The sequence below is a fragment of the Eleutherodactylus coqui genome, unplaced genomic scaffold (genome assembly GCF_035609145.1).
Source record: "Eleutherodactylus coqui strain aEleCoq1 unplaced genomic scaffold, aEleCoq1.hap1 HAP1_SCAFFOLD_301, whole genome shotgun sequence".
NCBI lineage: Eukaryota > Metazoa > Chordata > Amphibia > Anura > Eleutherodactylidae > Eleutherodactylus > Eleutherodactylus coqui.
The window spans coordinates 87,764-104,069 of NW_027102608.1; the positions used below are offsets into that span (position 1 = coordinate 87,764).

Here is a 16,306-nt window from a genome sequence, read left to right on the forward strand (position 1 = left end):
TTAGTGTAGTGTAGGTCCCATCTACAAGAGGTCGCCTTGTCGTGGCAGATGGGCTCACATGTTTTGATCAAAATGTGTGCTAAGAACCTCACGAGTTTATGTGTCAGTAGATATAACAATAATGTCATTTAAATTCAGATATTAATTACTTGCAGTAGTGCTGCAGCTGCTTGTATTGTCGCAGCCACGGCATATATGAACCTGCGCGTTCAATTTGTTGGTAGGAAATGCAGAGTAAATCTGTTTTTTGATATATTTAAAGCGGTGGCTGCCTCCATATTTCTCATGCACCCTCTCCACCCATGTGTCCCACATCCTCATTAGAGAAAGTAACTGAACCCCACTTTCCTGAATGCATTTGGTCTATGCAGCATTTAATGTCTGTACAGTATATTTTTGGTTCATATTGGGTACTGGGTAAAGATTGGTGTAATTATTAGTCAGAAAAGCTTAAGTGGTTCGGGTTGTTTGCTCTTTTCTAACATGTTAAGTTGGACAATCCCTTTAATGTCTTCCTATTAAGCCTTGCCACATGCAGGACTTTGAAAGGAAGAAATCCATAGCAATCCTGGGAGACCTTCACAAGGCCCAAAGCTATCCTGGTTACCGAACGGTACCCCATGATCTCATCACAGGGGCCATTCAGGATACAGAAGGAGCCTCCTCCCTATTTAGTAACAATGCCCCTCGTGACCCTCTTACAGTTATAATGCCCATTAGACCCCCTTGCAGTGCTATCTGTTATATGCATTTGGGAAAAAAAAAAGCACATACTGACGTGCGTCTCTTCTCCCATCTCTCGGCCTCTGCTGTCTGCGTCACACAAGACTCATTCCAACTTCTAAAAAAAAAATATATACTCACCTTGTCCTGGCAGACGGAGTTCAGCGCGGTCGGCCTGCAGTGGGTGTGAGTGAGAGCTGCCCCTGATTGGCTCAGCGCTGAGCCAATCAGAGGCAGCTCTCACTCACACCCACTCACACCCACTGCAGGCCGGCCGCGCTGAACTCCGTCTGCCGGGACAAGGTGAGTATATATATTTTTTTTATTTTTACACATTTCTGGATGAATTGCAGGGAAGGGCTTATATATTTAAGCCCTTTCCGACAATTCATCCCGCGATCGCCCGCAGCGCATTGCTTTCAATGGAGCCGGCTGTATTGTCGGCTCCGTTGAATTCAATGCGCTGGACAGCTCCGGCCCGTTTCTATTGAAACGCGGCTAGGAGCAGTTTTTTGGGGTGATTTTTCGGCCCCGGTCACGTGATTTGCGGATGTGCATCCGTCATGCGATCCGCAAATCGTGGTAAAAAACGCCGGCACTCTGCTGTCGCACAGAGAAACCAAGCATAAGGAACATAAGTGTCAGCACTGACGCCTGGTGGGAACTTGATTATTCGAGCATATGGTAATTTCTCAAGGTTTAAAAAAAACAAAAACAAAAAAAAAACAAGATTTTTGTAAGAACTTATCATAAAATCTCTTTTTTGTCTTTTTCTTTGGGGGATACAGCATGACCTTGGGTATAGCTTCTGCCACTAGGAGGCGACTCTAAGCATAAAAAGTGTTAACTCCTCCCACGAGCTATAACCCCCTCCAAGCATCATGCTAGCTCAGCTTGTATGCAAGCAGTAGGAGCGGCCAGTAGGATATGATAATAGATAATAAATAACAATAATCAATCTAACACCAAGTGCGACCGAACTGAGAACACTCCAACCAAGAGAAGCATACGTTACCGTTCTAATACCAGACTGGGTGGGTGCTGTGTCCCCCAATGAACAAGACGAGAAAGAGATTTTATGAGAAGTTCTTACAAAAATCTTGTTTTCTCATCTGTATCATTGGGGGACACAGCAAAGACTTTGGGATGTTCTAGAGCAGTACCCAAGGGGATGGGAAAATAAAAGAAGCCGCAGGTGTAAAGAAGCATAACCAGCTTCTTCACCGCGACCAGCGTTAACTGAAGCCTAAGCATCCAGCAAGCTCAGAGACTGAGCATAAAGGAGCCGGAGTAGCGGTCCCAACCCCCCACCGGGAGAAAGCTCTCAATGCAGAGTTTCAGACGAGGCACCTGCTGTCCGAGTAACATGTGCCGGAACACGGCTAGAATGTGCCTGACATGGTGATCCTGTACCGCCGCGGAGCGGAGTCAGTGTGAGGCGCCCACGAAGGGCACGACTTGAACTGACAAGAGGGCCAGACGAAAGCCAAGGCGACTCTGACACTGCGTCAGGGCTGCCTGCAGGGAGCTGCAGGAGGGGCAACGGGAGCTACCGACAGGTAATGCTCAACCCAGTCTGGAGCAGACGAGGGAAACTATGTGTCCATCCATAAGGAAGTTACCACAGGTCTCAACAAGGCTGGAGTAATGCCGGCAAATAGTTTGAACGTTCTTGTTCAGAAGACGAGATAATCTCTGCTGGATGTAATCTTGTACTGTAGACAGCGTACTTAGTAAGTGGCGCTCGCCGGCCGCTGTCCGCGTGTCATCCTGGGCTCGGACACTGCGGTACGTCTGCCTGCAGGCAACTGCAGGAGGGACAACAGGGAAGCTACTGACAGGCAAGGCTCACCCTGGTGTGGAGCAGACACGAGGAGCGATGTGTCCCAAGACTCCCTGTGCCAGTACTCTGTCCGTATGGAAGGTACCACAGGTCTCAGCAAGCCTGGAGTTAAGCTGACAACCAGTTCTAGCACTGTTGTCCGTGACACAAGATATTCTCCGTCTGGATGTAAATCTCGTATTGTAGCGAGAGCGTACTTGGACCGTGGCTCTGGCCCTCCCTGTACATGTGTTATACTGGAATCCAACATCTGCGGTGCGGCTAGCTGCAGGGAACTGCAGGTATGGGAGGAACTACAGGCGACAGCAAGCCCAGAATCACGCTGAGGTTGGATTGGGCAGGGAGGAAACGTGACTATGGCGTAGTAGTAGGGGGCCATAGTGTTTGGGGTGGGGGAGGAGAAGCTACCTCAGAGCATTGCCCAACACTGGCGACTTTGGAACACACACAGGCTGCCTCCTGGTCTCCGCCATTGACAGCAAAAAAGACCGCAGGCGGCATTATACAGGAGACACGCGCGACCGAATATCAAGCTGCGCAGCAAAACCTATAGATAAGTCGCATGGTGGCAAAACACATCAGGCACACAGTATGGAATGCCAAACGGTAGCAAAATAACGCACGTTGCGCCACACAGCGGCATACCTCACAGGCTGCTTGGCGCTACGCCTACATGCCGCTTAATAAATAGAGTAAAAGAAATGAAAAAGGAGGGTGGAGCAAGACCCAGTGAGGGTAGTGGAATATTTATGGAGTACAGAGAGTTTTCAATGATTGAGTATTTTGAATGGTGGAGGTGCTGCCAACCAGATGACGCTCCACCAGTGTGGGCGTAAGTGTAGCAAAAAGGATGTGAAAAGAACTGGTATGGAGGCGCAACACTCTAAGCTACTAGAAGATGTAGATCAAAGTCCAATGTGTGATGGTGAAAGCACTTCTTTTTTATTATTTTTTCAGAAATTAAAAACCAGCAATGGAATACGCGTTTCGGGGAAGAACCCCTTCGTCAGTTCGGCTGGATAGGACTGTGTGATAAGTACAAATAGATAATGGAGGAGTGATTAACAAAGAAAGGGGAGGAGAGGGGAGAGGAAAAAAAAAAAAAATTCATATACATAATGAAGTCTCACAAATGTGTCAATAAGAACAATAAATATATGATGAAAACATCGATCTGAACAGTGATAAGATATATATGAGACAAAAAACATAATATTCTTTCATATTCTTTCATGTACGGATGCTCATATTCTTTTATGTTTTTTGTCTCAATACCTTTATTCTATGGCTCAGTACGATTACTATGATACCAAACTTGTATGGTTTTTTTTGCTGTACTACTTGTATTTTTATTCAAAGACATTTCATTTTTTGATATTATTTTCTTCTGAGTGCGATAACTTTTTTATTTTTCCGTCGACATAGTTGTGCGAGGGCTCATTTTTTGCTACTTCCTGTAGTTTACGTTGGTACCACTTGGGAACAGATACGACCTTTTAGTCGCTTTTTATTGCATTTTTTCTTGGAGACAGGGTGTCCAAAAAAGTACATTTCTCGCTTACTTTCTTTTTTTTCTTTTTCTTGGACGACGTTAACCATGCGGGCTAAATAATGCGTTACTTTGATAAATCACACTTTTACGAACACAGCGATACCAAATATGTAGTTTTATTTCATTATTTAGATTCTTTTATTGAAAATATGGCAGAAGGTGTTTTTTTTAAAACTTATATTACTTGTTTTTAAAAAATTAGTAAAACTTTATTGTTATTTTTGCTTTTTTTATGGTCCCCACAGAGAACCACAACATGTGATGTTTCCATCGCTCCTGCAGTATGATGTAATGTAATAGCATTACATCATACTGCGATTGGGCAGGCAGTCTATCAAGCCCCCCCATGGGGATAGCTTGACAGGCATACTGCCAAGACAGTTACGGGGCCTTTCAGAAGGCCCCGGGCTGCCATGACACCCGCACGGCTCCCTGCGATCATTCGGCGGATTTAAATGCCTTTGTCAGAATTGACTGTGGCATTTAAATGGGTAACAGCCGGGATCGGCCACCTGGCCGATTGCAACTCTTGCCGCCGAGTGTCGGGTGTAATAAGCAGCCTGCATCTGAGATGTATTAAAAGAGATAGCCGTGCGATCTCTCTTCATACATACCCCGACCCCGCAGAACGTAACTGTACATACTATAGCGGGAAAAGGTTAATGTTTCCCAAATCCTCAGCATTTTAACAATGTTATAGTTATTGGACCAGGAATGGACCATACCGGTATTAAACATATTGTTTTACTTATCAATGCTGTACAAACAACAACAGTACAAGTTTTAACTCTCAGGATGGCTAAATAGCTAAGAGATATACACACCCCGCTGGAATGCACCGTTTGGAGTGCATGACGCTCCAGGGACGCCAGTCAATGTTCAGTGGAATGCACGCTGGAACGCAGCATCATTCCATGGCGCCGTGTGACGTGAACTAAGAGCGCCCACTCGGGATAATGTTCCATATGTCTGATATCAATAGTTACATCACAACTACATGCAGCGACAGCACCCAGGCGAGCGAGCTCGGGGAGACACCTCGTTCATATAAGGCTAGCAGTAACGGACGCCAGCGTCACCATGTTATGATGCGTGGCATCATCAATGTGGGACGTACCGCGAGAACAGCGCCAGTACACCACTCCCCTATGAAGGAAATACCAACTAGTATAAAAGTAAGTCCTGTTACCCTCTTTAGTATGCTTGATAAAGGGGCACATACCGCCCTGAACCACGTTGCATCGTCTGTTTTATTACCTGTACCCAGTGATTTGTCTACCTACCTGTATTTATTGCTATTTGGTCAATTAAAATCCCCCTTTCTGGATGACAATTGTTTTGGATAAACTTACCTGGCCTGCAGTCCATTTGGGGAGGTCTCAAGGACATGAGAGCTCCCATCTAAGTAAGTTTTCCATTTATCGGACTGTTTTTATGTTATCCTTATGAGCGCCGGACAACCAAACTAAACTAAATTATAGAGCTTACAGGGCAGGTTCTGAGGAGTCCGGGGGTGTCGTTTTTAAACTCACCCGGCTTGTTTCTGCGCCATCATATGTGGAAGTGGCACAAGTAGACTCATGTCTGCAGACTGTGCAAGGAAATACATATTGCTCTCTATGGAAGTGGACACACAGCTGTAGAGATGAGTCCGCTGGTGCCGCCTTCCATGGGGAACAGCAGGGGAACAGGGAGCTAGGTAATTATATCATTCTTGGGCCCCTCGGAACCTACCCTTCGAGTAGTAGAACTTAGTTTATGGTGCTTTTAGGTGGTGACAGATTCCCTTTAAAATGTTCCCATACATATTATATGAAGGTCAATTTTAGCAGGACCAGACTACTATTTCATGTGTACGGGGATGTCCCAACTCTACCCTGACAAGGGTAAGTGCGATCAGGCATGATGGAGCTCAACATAGCACTTCCTACGTGTGTGTCAGAAGGAATAGCTGTCACCCAGGCAACCATTTGGTCAACTACTGTCTAAGGTGTGAGACCAGCGATAGCCTTCATCATAAACACATGCAATACGTAATTGAATTGCAGACATGAAAAATATGCAAACTTTCCACAAGAAATAAAAGAACTCACCAAGCCATAGAAATCCGGGGATCCAGATAGTTCAGCTTGGAGGACGAGGCCATCTGTTTCTTGTCTTCTCTGTCAGTCTCCTGTACCTCCAAGTTCAGCAGCTGCTCTTCCATTCTCACGACAACTTTCTTCTTGCTTTCCAGAAGTCTAAGATGAAAGGAAGTCATCAGGTGCCGCATCCATAGAAAGATTTCTCCAAGTGACTGTTAGGGTAAAGCCGTACATTACGGATCTGACACTGATTTTCGCAGTGGCAAAATCTGCACTAAGTAGTGCCAAGATTTTGTGAAGTCCCATCTACATTGCTTGTACTGTGACACACCGCAGATTTACCGCACACAATTCAGCAGCAGTAAATGCGTATTCTACGTCTGGCCTTACACTGAGGGTGGTTTGCCACACAGCGCTTTTTGGAATAACTCAACTGCAGTTCTTTGAGGCCAACCCAGTAATGGATTCCAGTAGAAAGGAGGAATCTAAGTCCTTCGTTTAAAGGAATTGTATCAAGACTAGAGATGAGCGAACGTACTCGTCCGAGCTTGATATTCGTGCGAATATTAGGGTGTTCGGGATGCTCGTTACTCGTAACGAGCACCACGCGGTGTTCTGGTTACTTTCAGTTTCCTCTCTGAGACGTTAGCGCGCTTTTCTGGCCAATTGAAAGACAGGGAAGGCATTACAACTTCCCCCTGTGACGTTCAAGCCCTATACCACCCCCCTGCAGTGAGTGGCTGGGAAGATCAGATGTCACCCGAGTATAAAAGTCGGCCCCTCCCGCGGCTCGCCACACATGCCTTGTGAGTTAGCTGAGGGAAAGTACTATCCTGCTGGTGCTGCTGTAGGGAGAGCGTTAGGAGTCAGTGTAGGCTTCAAGAACCCCAAAGGTCCTTCTTAGGGCCACATCTACCTGTGTACAGGCTGCTGCTAGCAGTGTTTTTTTTTTTTCCCCCCGAAAATCGGCAGTGCAGAGCATTGCACCCGGCATTAGGGACAGAAGTGGTGCATAGGCAGGGAGAGTGTTAGGAGTGAGTGTAGCCTTCAAGAACCTCAATGGTCCTTTCTAGGGCCAAATTTAAGCGTGTGCAGTACTGTGCTGGCTGCTGTTAGCAGCGTTGCATTTTTTTTTTTTTCTAAAAATCGTCTGTGCAGAGCATTGCACCCTACATTGATACTACAGGGACAGAATTGTGTAGGCAGGGCCACAACACAGTTATTGTTCATTGAATATACGCAGTGGGTCCTTCCCTTTGCAAAAAAGGAAAATAAATTATATTTGGCCTGCCTGTGTCAGTCCTAAGGTCTCCGTGTACGTGTGTGCTGCGTGGACAACGTACAAAAATCAGACGCAACCAGCTACGGTTTACTGCAGGCTTGCGCCATTGTCTTTCCTGACTGGCAAATACCTGCTCTGCTAGAGTTAATAACTCTGCTACACTAAAGTTGTGTGTCACTTTTTCAGGGCCACACTACAGTTCTAAAAGTTATTGTTCATTGAATATACGCAGTGGGTCGTTCCCTTTGCAAAAAAGGAAAAGAAATTATATTTGGCCTGCCTGTGTCAGTCCTAAGGTCTCCGTGTACGTGTGTGCTGCGTGGACAACGTACAAAAATCAGACGCAACCAGCTACGGTTTACTGCAGGCTTGCGCCATTGTCTTTCCTGACTGGCAAATACCTGCTCTGCTAGAGTTAATAACTCTGCTACACTAAAGTTGTGTGACACTTTTTCAGGGCCACACCACAGTTATTAAACGTATTGTTCATTGAATATACGCAGTGGGGCCTTCCCTTTGCAAAAAAGCGAAAAAATTATATTTGGCCTGCAGGCTTGCGCCAATTTATTTCCTGCCTGGGAAATCAAATCACTGGTAATACAGCATGCTGAGGGGTAGGGGTAGGCCTAGAGGACGTGGACGCGGCCGAGGACGCAGAGGGCCAAGTGAGGGTGTGGGCACAGGCCGAGCCAGTGCGGTGGCCAGGGGTAGAGGCAGGGCCAGACCGAATAATCCACCAACTGTTTCCCAAAGCGCCCCCTCGCGCCATGCCACCCTGCACAGGTTAAGGTGCTCTACGGTGTGGCAGTTTTTCACAGAGACGCCTGACGACCGACGAACAGTGGTGTGCAACCTTTGTCGCGCCAAGATCAGCTGGGGAGGCACCACCAACAGCATGCGCAGGCATATGATGGCCAAGCACCCCACATTGTGGGACGATGCCCGTTCACCGCCTCCGGTTTGCACCACTGCCTCTCCCCCTGTGCCCCAACCTGCCACTGAGATCCAACCCCCCTCTGAGGACACAGGCACTACCGTCTCCTGGCCTGCACCCACACCCTCACCTCCGCTGTCCTCGGCCCCATCCAGCAATGTCTCTCAGCGCAGCGTCCAGACGTCGCTAGTGCCACAGTTTGAGCGCAAGCGCAAGTACGACGCCACGCACCCGCACGCTCAAGCGTTAAACGTGCACATTGCAAAATTGATCAGCCTAGAGATGCTGCCGTATAGGCTTGTGGAAACGGAGGCTTTCAAAAGCATGATGGCGGCGGCGGCCCCGCGCTACTCAGTTCCCAGTCGCCACTACTTTTCCCGATGTGCCGTCCCAGCCCTGCACGACCACGTCTCCCGCAACATTGTACGCGCCCTCACCAACGCGGTTACTCCCAAGGTCCACTTAACAACGGACACGTGGACAAGCACAGGCGGGCAGGGCCACTATATCTCCCTGACGGCACATTGGGTGAATTTAGTGGAGGCTGGGACAGAGTCAGAGCCTGGGACCGCTCACGTCCTACCCACCCCCAGAATTGCGGGCCACAGCTCGGTGGTGGTATCTGCGGCGGTGTATGCTTCCTCCACTAAAGCACCTTCCTCCTCCTCCTCCTCCAACGCAACCTCTGTCTCGCAATCAAGATGTGTCAGCAGCACGTCGCCAGCAGTCGGTGCCACGCGGCGTGGCAGCACAGCGGTGGGCAAGCGTCAGCAGGCCGTGCTGAAACTACTCAGCTTAGGAGAGAAGAGGCACACGGCCCACGAACTGCTGCAGGGTCTGACAGAGCAGACCGACCACTGGCTTGCGCCGCTGAGCCTCCAACCGGGCATGGTCGTGTGTGACAACGGCCGTAAGCTGGTGGCGGCTCTGCAGCTCGGCAGCCTCACGCACGTGCCATGCCTGGCCCATGTGTTTAATTTGGTGGTTCAGCGCTTTCTGAAAAGCTACCCCCACTTGTCATACCTGCTCGGAAAGGTGCGCCAGCTCTGCGCACATTTCCGCAAATCCCACACGCACGCTGCCACCCTGCGGACACTGCAACATAGGTTTAATCTGCCAGTGCACCGACTGCTGTGCGACGTGCCCACACAGTGGAACTCTACGCTCCACATGTTGGCCAGACTCTATGAGCAGCGTAGAGCTATAGTGGAATACCAACTCCAACTTGCGCGGCGCAGTGGGAGTCAGCCTCCTCAATTATTTACAGAAGAGTGGCCCTGGTTGGCAGCCATCTGCCAGGTCCTTGGAAAATTTGAGGAGTCTACCCAGGTGGTGAGCGGCGATGCTGCAATCATTAGCGTCACCATTCCTCTGCTATGCATCTTGAGAAGTTCCCTGCAAAGCATAAAGGCAGATGCTTTGCGCTCGGAAACAGAGCCGGGGGAAGACAGTATGTCGCTGGATAGTCAGAGCACCCGCCTGTCTATATCTCAGCGCGTTGAGGAGGAGGAGGAGGAGCATGAGGAGGATGAGGAGGAGGGGGAAGAGACAGCTTGGCCCACTGGTGAGGGTACACATGCTGCTGGGCTGTCATCCTTTCAGCATGTATGGCCTGAGGAGAGGGAGGAGGAGGAGGAGGAGGATCCTGAAAGTGATCTTCCTAGTGAGGACAGCCATGTGTTGCGTACAGGTACCCTGGCACACATGGCTGACTTCATGTTAGGATGCCTTTCTCGTGACCCTCGCGTTACACGCATTCTGGCCACTACGGATTACTGGGTGTACACACTGCTCGATCCACGGTATAAGGAGAGCCTTTGCACTCTCATTCCCGAAGAGGAAAGGGGTTCGAGAATGATGCTATACCACAGGGCGCTGGTGGACAAACTGATGGTAACCTTCCCATCCGACAGCGCTAGTGGCAGTAGGCGCAGTTCCGAGGGCCAGGTAGCAGGGGAGGCGCAGAGATCAGGCAGCATGTACAGCGCAGGCAGGGGAACATTCTCCAAGGCCTTTGCCAGCTTTATGGCTCCCCAGCAAGACTGTGTCACCGCTCCCCAGTCAAGGCTGAGTCGGCGGGAGCACTGTAAAAGGATGGTGAGGGAGTACGTAGCCGATCGTACGACCGTCCTCCGTGACGCCTCTGCCCCCTACAACTACTGGGTGTCGAAGCTGGACACGTGGCCTGAACTCGCGCTGTATGCCCTGGAGGTGCTTGCTTGTCCTGCGGCTAGCGTCTTGTCAGAGAGTGTGTTTAGTGTGGCTGGGGGAATCATCACGGATAAGCGTACCCACCTGTCAACCGACAGTGCCGACAGGCTTACACTCATCAAGATGAACAAAGCCTGGATTTCCCCAGACTTCTCTTCTCCACCAGTGGACAGCAGCGATACGTAAGCAATACGTAGGCTGCACCCGCAGATGGAAGCTACGTTCTCTCTCACCATCCAAAACGGGGACATTTCTGCTTCATCAATCTGTGTCTAATATTCCTCCTCCTCCTCCTGCTCCTCCTCCTGAAACCTCACGTAATCACGCTGAACGGGCAATTTTTCTTAGGGCCACAAGGCTCACTCATCTAATTTTTCTAAACAATTTTTATGTTTCAATGCTCTTAAAAGCGTTGAAACTTTAACTTGAACCAATTTTTCGTTAAACTGGGCTGCCTCCAGGCCTAGTTACCACTTAAGCCACATTAACCAAAGCGATTAATGGGTTTCACCTGCCCTCTTGGTTGGCCATGGCCAATTTTTTGGATGTACATTAGTACTGTTGATACAGCAATTTTTGTGGGCCCTCGCCTACAGTGTAATCAAATGAATTTTTAGCCCACCTGCATTACAGCTGACGTTACATCCGCTGTGTTGGGCAATGCAATGGGATATTTTTGTGTATCGCCGGTGGGTTCCAGGGAGCCACCCATGCTGTAGGTGCACACGGAGTTTAACCTACATCTGTCCACTTGTAAAGAACCCCAGTCTGACTGGGGCATGCAGTGTGGGCCGAAGCCCACCTGCATTAAGCACGACATTACTACCTCAGCTGTGTTGGGCAATGCAATGGGATATTTCTATGTACCGCCGGTGGCTTCCTGGCACCCACCCCTGCTGTGGGTCCACAGGGAATTATAAATGCATCTGTTTCCACTTGTAAAGAACCCCAGTCAGACTGGGGCATGCAGTGTGGGCCGAAGCCCACCTGCATTAAGCACGACATTACTACCTCAGCTGTGTTGGGCAATGCAATGGGATATTTCTATGTACCGCCGGTGGCTTCCTGGCACCCACCCCTGCTGTGGGTCCACAGGGAATTATAAATGCATCTGTTTCCACTTGTAAAGAACCCCAGTCAGACTGGGGCATGCAGTGTGGGCCGAAGCCCACCTGCATTAAGCACGACATTACTACCTCAGCTGTGTTGGGCAATGCAATGGGATATTTCTATGTACCGCCGGTGGCTTCCTGGCACCCACCCATGCTGTGGGTCCACAGGGAATTATAAATGCATCTGTTTCCACTTGTAAAGAACCCCAGTCAGACTGGGGCATGCAGTGTGGGCCGAAGCCCACCTGCATTAAGCACGACATTACTACCTCAGCTGTGTTGGGCACTGCAATGGGATATTTTTATGTACCGCCGGTGGGTTCCAGGAAGCCACCCATGCTGTCGGTCGACAGGGACTTCACAATAGGGAGTTGTACCTGCCCTTGTCTATGAATTAAAAAGCCCGGTCTGACTGGGGCATGCAGAGACACCTTGACAGAATGAATAGTGTGTGACACATAGGTTCCCCATTGCTATGCCCACGTGTGCAGCTCCTGATGGCGGTGGCACAGGATTCTATTTCTCATTGCTTCTGTACAGCATTGTGGGCTATCGCCCCGCCCCTTTTAAAGAGGGTCGCTGCCTAGCCGTGCCAACCTCTGCAGTGTGTGCCTGCGGTTCCTCCTCATGGCAGACGCACTTCTAAATAGACATGAGGGTGGTGAGGCATTAGGGCAGCTGAAGGCTGCGCAGGGACACTTTGGTGTGCGCTGTGGGGGGGAGGGGGGGCGGTTGGGCAGCATGTAACACAGGAGAAGTGGCAGTGGAGTGTCATGCAGGCAGTGATTGTGCTTTGTTGGAGGTAGTGTGGTGCCTAGCTAAGGTATGCCATGCTAATGAGGGCTTTTCAGAAGTAAAAATTTTTGGGAGGGGGGGGCCCCACTCTTGCCGCTATTGTGGCTTAATAGTGGGACCTGTGAACTTGAGCTGCAGCCCAACATGTAGCCCCTCGCCTGCCCTATCCGTTGCTATGTCGTTCCCATCACTTTCTTGAATTGCCCAGATTTTCACACAAGGAAACCTTAGCGAGCATCGGCGAAATACAAAAATGCTCGGGTCGCCCATTGACTTCAATGGGGTTCGTTACTCGAAACGAACCCTCGAGCATCGCGAAAAGTTCGTCCCGAATAACGAGCACCCGGGCATTTTGGTGCTCGCTCATCTCTAATCAAGACCTAAAGTTATCCCGCGTCTCCTGGATAGGGAATAACCTTATAACTGCAGTGGTGGTCCAACCGCTTGGACTCCCACCCAGCCCGAAAATAGAGTTTCTGAAAATCCCTACATGAATGGAGAGGAGATTGCGCATGTGCAGCACCATTCTATTCATTCAATGACAATGCTGAAATTGTATAAACGCCGAGCAATCTCCAGTGCTGTCATTTAAATGAATTGGTAGTAGACATGCAAGATCTCTGCTGTGGTGGGACCATAAGGACCCCAGTTCTTGAGATCAGTGGAGGTCCCAGTGGTTGGATCCCCACAGTCAAAGTTTTCACCTGCACCAGTTTTGATGAATTTTCCTCCCAGCATCACATGTCGTCATTACAGCTCGTATGAACTGATCATAATGGTAGCTGATATACGGAATCCTAAGGATTAATACACAGGGGGATCTGGAAGGAAAAATTCCATTAGAAATAGCTGCACGCTCATTTACATGGTGCACACCACAATCGTAACCCTATTATGATGACAATTAGGGCATCCTACATACTACACCAGCTTCTCCAGGTCATTTCCCTCAGCTTCTTTCAGCACCTTCTTTGTTTATGAAATTTGTTCTTTTCTGGCCTCAATCTGTAGAAATAGAAGAGAAGACAAAGGGGTTGTCCAGTTGTAAACCACTGATGACCTGTCCTTAAGATAGACAATCAATAGTAGATTAGTGGGGTCTGCTGCCCGGACCCCCACCAATCTGCTGTTTGCTGGGACGATATGCTTGTACACTAGCTAATCTCTACAAGAAGCAGACAGCTCTGTTTCCACAGCAGTGGCCCGGCCTCATATTGCAGGCTAAGTTCCCATTGAAATGAATAGCCTTAAATACCAAACCTCCCCACTGCAGTGGGAACAGAGCTGTCTGCTTCCTGCAGAAGTCATATGAGAGCAGGTGAGCATCGGCCGCTGAATAGCTGATCAGTTGGAGCCCCATCAATCTACTACTGGTGGCCTAGCTCAAGGATAGGACAGCAATAGTTTACACATGGACAACCCCTTTAAGTAAATTGCACTACGTTATTGGTATAAATGATTGGAAACCAGAGGCTGAAACCCGTGCAAACGCAACATTTCCTACAGTTGAGGCTTTGCTACAGTTAAATTCAGTCTATACAATCCTCTGCAATCCAAGTCTGGACCCCAAGATGATACATTGTAGCAAACTGTCAGCACAGAAGATAGATTGATACTGACATTTAGGACACAGAGGATTGAGTAGACAGGATACACAGCTGTGGAAAGTATTACGTTTGTACATGCTTTTAGTCTTTGGATGTAAAGAAGAAAGATGAAACAATACCTCTGCAGCGCCACCTATTGGATGGCAGCATTCTTTTAAATGAATGCTTGACCCGTAATATATAGTTATATAAAGGGTTAAGCATTGATTTGAAGGAATGCTGCCATCCAATAGGTGACGCTGCAGAGGTATTGTTCCATCTTCCTTATGTACATATTGCCCAGAGGAGCATGGATGGCCTTATGCATCTCCTCACTCACCTTTTTGGTGCTCTCTACCTAAGGAGTGATGTTACCCCTTCCGAACTGGATGTAAAGAAGAATGTTCCCCTTTACTGACAGCAAAACGATGATCTGACACAATGAGTTAGTAAACAAATTGTAGAACTTTCGTTACACAATGGTGGATCAGCCATCTGCAGCCGGCGGCTCTCCCGCTGTTCTGTAACCGCAGTGTGATGGGAGTTACATATCACAGACCACTTTATGTAGTAGTACAAGTATATTGTTAGGGTTTTATATAAATTAAGCTTCAATGATATAAAACCCTAACAATGTACTTGTACTACTACATAAAGTGGACTGTGATATGTAACTCCCATCACACTGCGGTTAAAGAACAGCAGGAGAGCCGCCGGCTGCAGATGGCTGATCCACCATGTTATTGGTGACTGCGAGTGACATTATATTTCCTGCCCACCTCTGATCTCTTTCCTTTGGGTTTCTTCGCATTTTTGATGTTTTGTAGCATGCGACATTGCGAGTCAAGAACCTTGCGGGCTTCGCGAAATGCCCGCAACTTGTGATGTTTTGCAGCCCATGTTTTCCTAAGGAGCCTTCCTCTCTGTTGCATCGTATGAAAATGTGCGGTGTGATGAACCTTGTACAGTAGGAAATCCTATTGGAAGAGCCCTAAACTAAGCCCTAGCTGCAGAAAACAAAAACACTTACATCACCTAAGAAGCGCTGTCAGCTCCACTGCATCTTCTCCCCGATCCCCGACACTTGTCTTCAGGCAAGTCTTCTGGCTGGGGATTGGAAATTCCCCGCCTCCAGGAAACGCTGGCTCTGATTGGCTGAGCACCACACAGCAAATTATCTTCCTATGTATAATATGACCAAACGGACTGGGACAGAAGACCTCTTGGGAGCGGTGGGTTTGCGTGGAAGATGACCACTTTGCTGTCTCTGTACGTTGGTCTGCAGGGATTCTGTAGACTTGTTGCATCAATGATGATCTCTGATGAAAACAAGTGTAAGATTGACTCCAACAACCATCAGAATAAAGGATTCAAGGAGGCAGTCATCACAAAAAAGCAGAGATTCGGGACAATGTGCCATCACGCTGCTGTCAGGAGCTGCACACCAACTGTGGACAATATAAGGACCATTATCTGCTTTGCAACCAGTGATTACGACTGCGGAGAAGACAAATACATTGAAGGAGCAGAGCTGAATTCACTGAACACACCAACGTGTTGTGCGATTAAGGCTAGGGCCACGTGGCGGCACGGGTGGCAAGTTGCTGCGAGCCGCAGATCGACAAAAGTTCCAGTCTTGGTGTCTATTGTTTTGCGAGCTGCCGGTGGCAAGAATTTGTGAGATGTGCTGCAACCGCATTGGCACTAATGAGAGACTGAAGTGGAAGGGTTACACAAAGATCTTTGGTCATGTGACCCATGCTGCCGTGTAACCATAGCCTTAATATTGATAACTCGCTTGGCTCTACTACATCTCTACACAATAATCATGTTTTGAAACCTTGGAGACCATGACGACTTATTCCCTAAGAGGAAAATCCCTTAGTAGGCAGCCATATGTGTTTTCACGACCCCCAATACTATATCTGTATGCAGCCCACCGTGTGTGTATAAAGCCTAGGGCTCCAGTGGCCATCTATATCGTTAACTGCTGAGCATGCAGCAAGACGTGACAGCTCTCACCTCCCAAGTAAAGAACTTTTACACGGCTTGTCCCACAATTGGGGAGTGTAAGAAGTACAACCATCAGCCAACAAACAAGTCAACGCTCATTTGTCCGCTGATCCTTGACTTTCAACAAGCATAAAATTGCTGACTGGTCATCTGTATGTCTCCCTGTGTGAG

At 48.5% G+C, this 16,306-nt stretch overlaps 1 pseudogene; it reads right to left on the minus strand.

Moving 5' to 3' along the window:
* Positions 1-15,460: 15,460 nt before the first annotated feature.
* LOC136605424 (small nucleolar RNA MBII-202) lies at positions 15,461-15,544 on the minus strand (annotated as a pseudogene).
* Between the last annotated feature and the right edge of the window lie 762 nt (positions 15,545-16,306).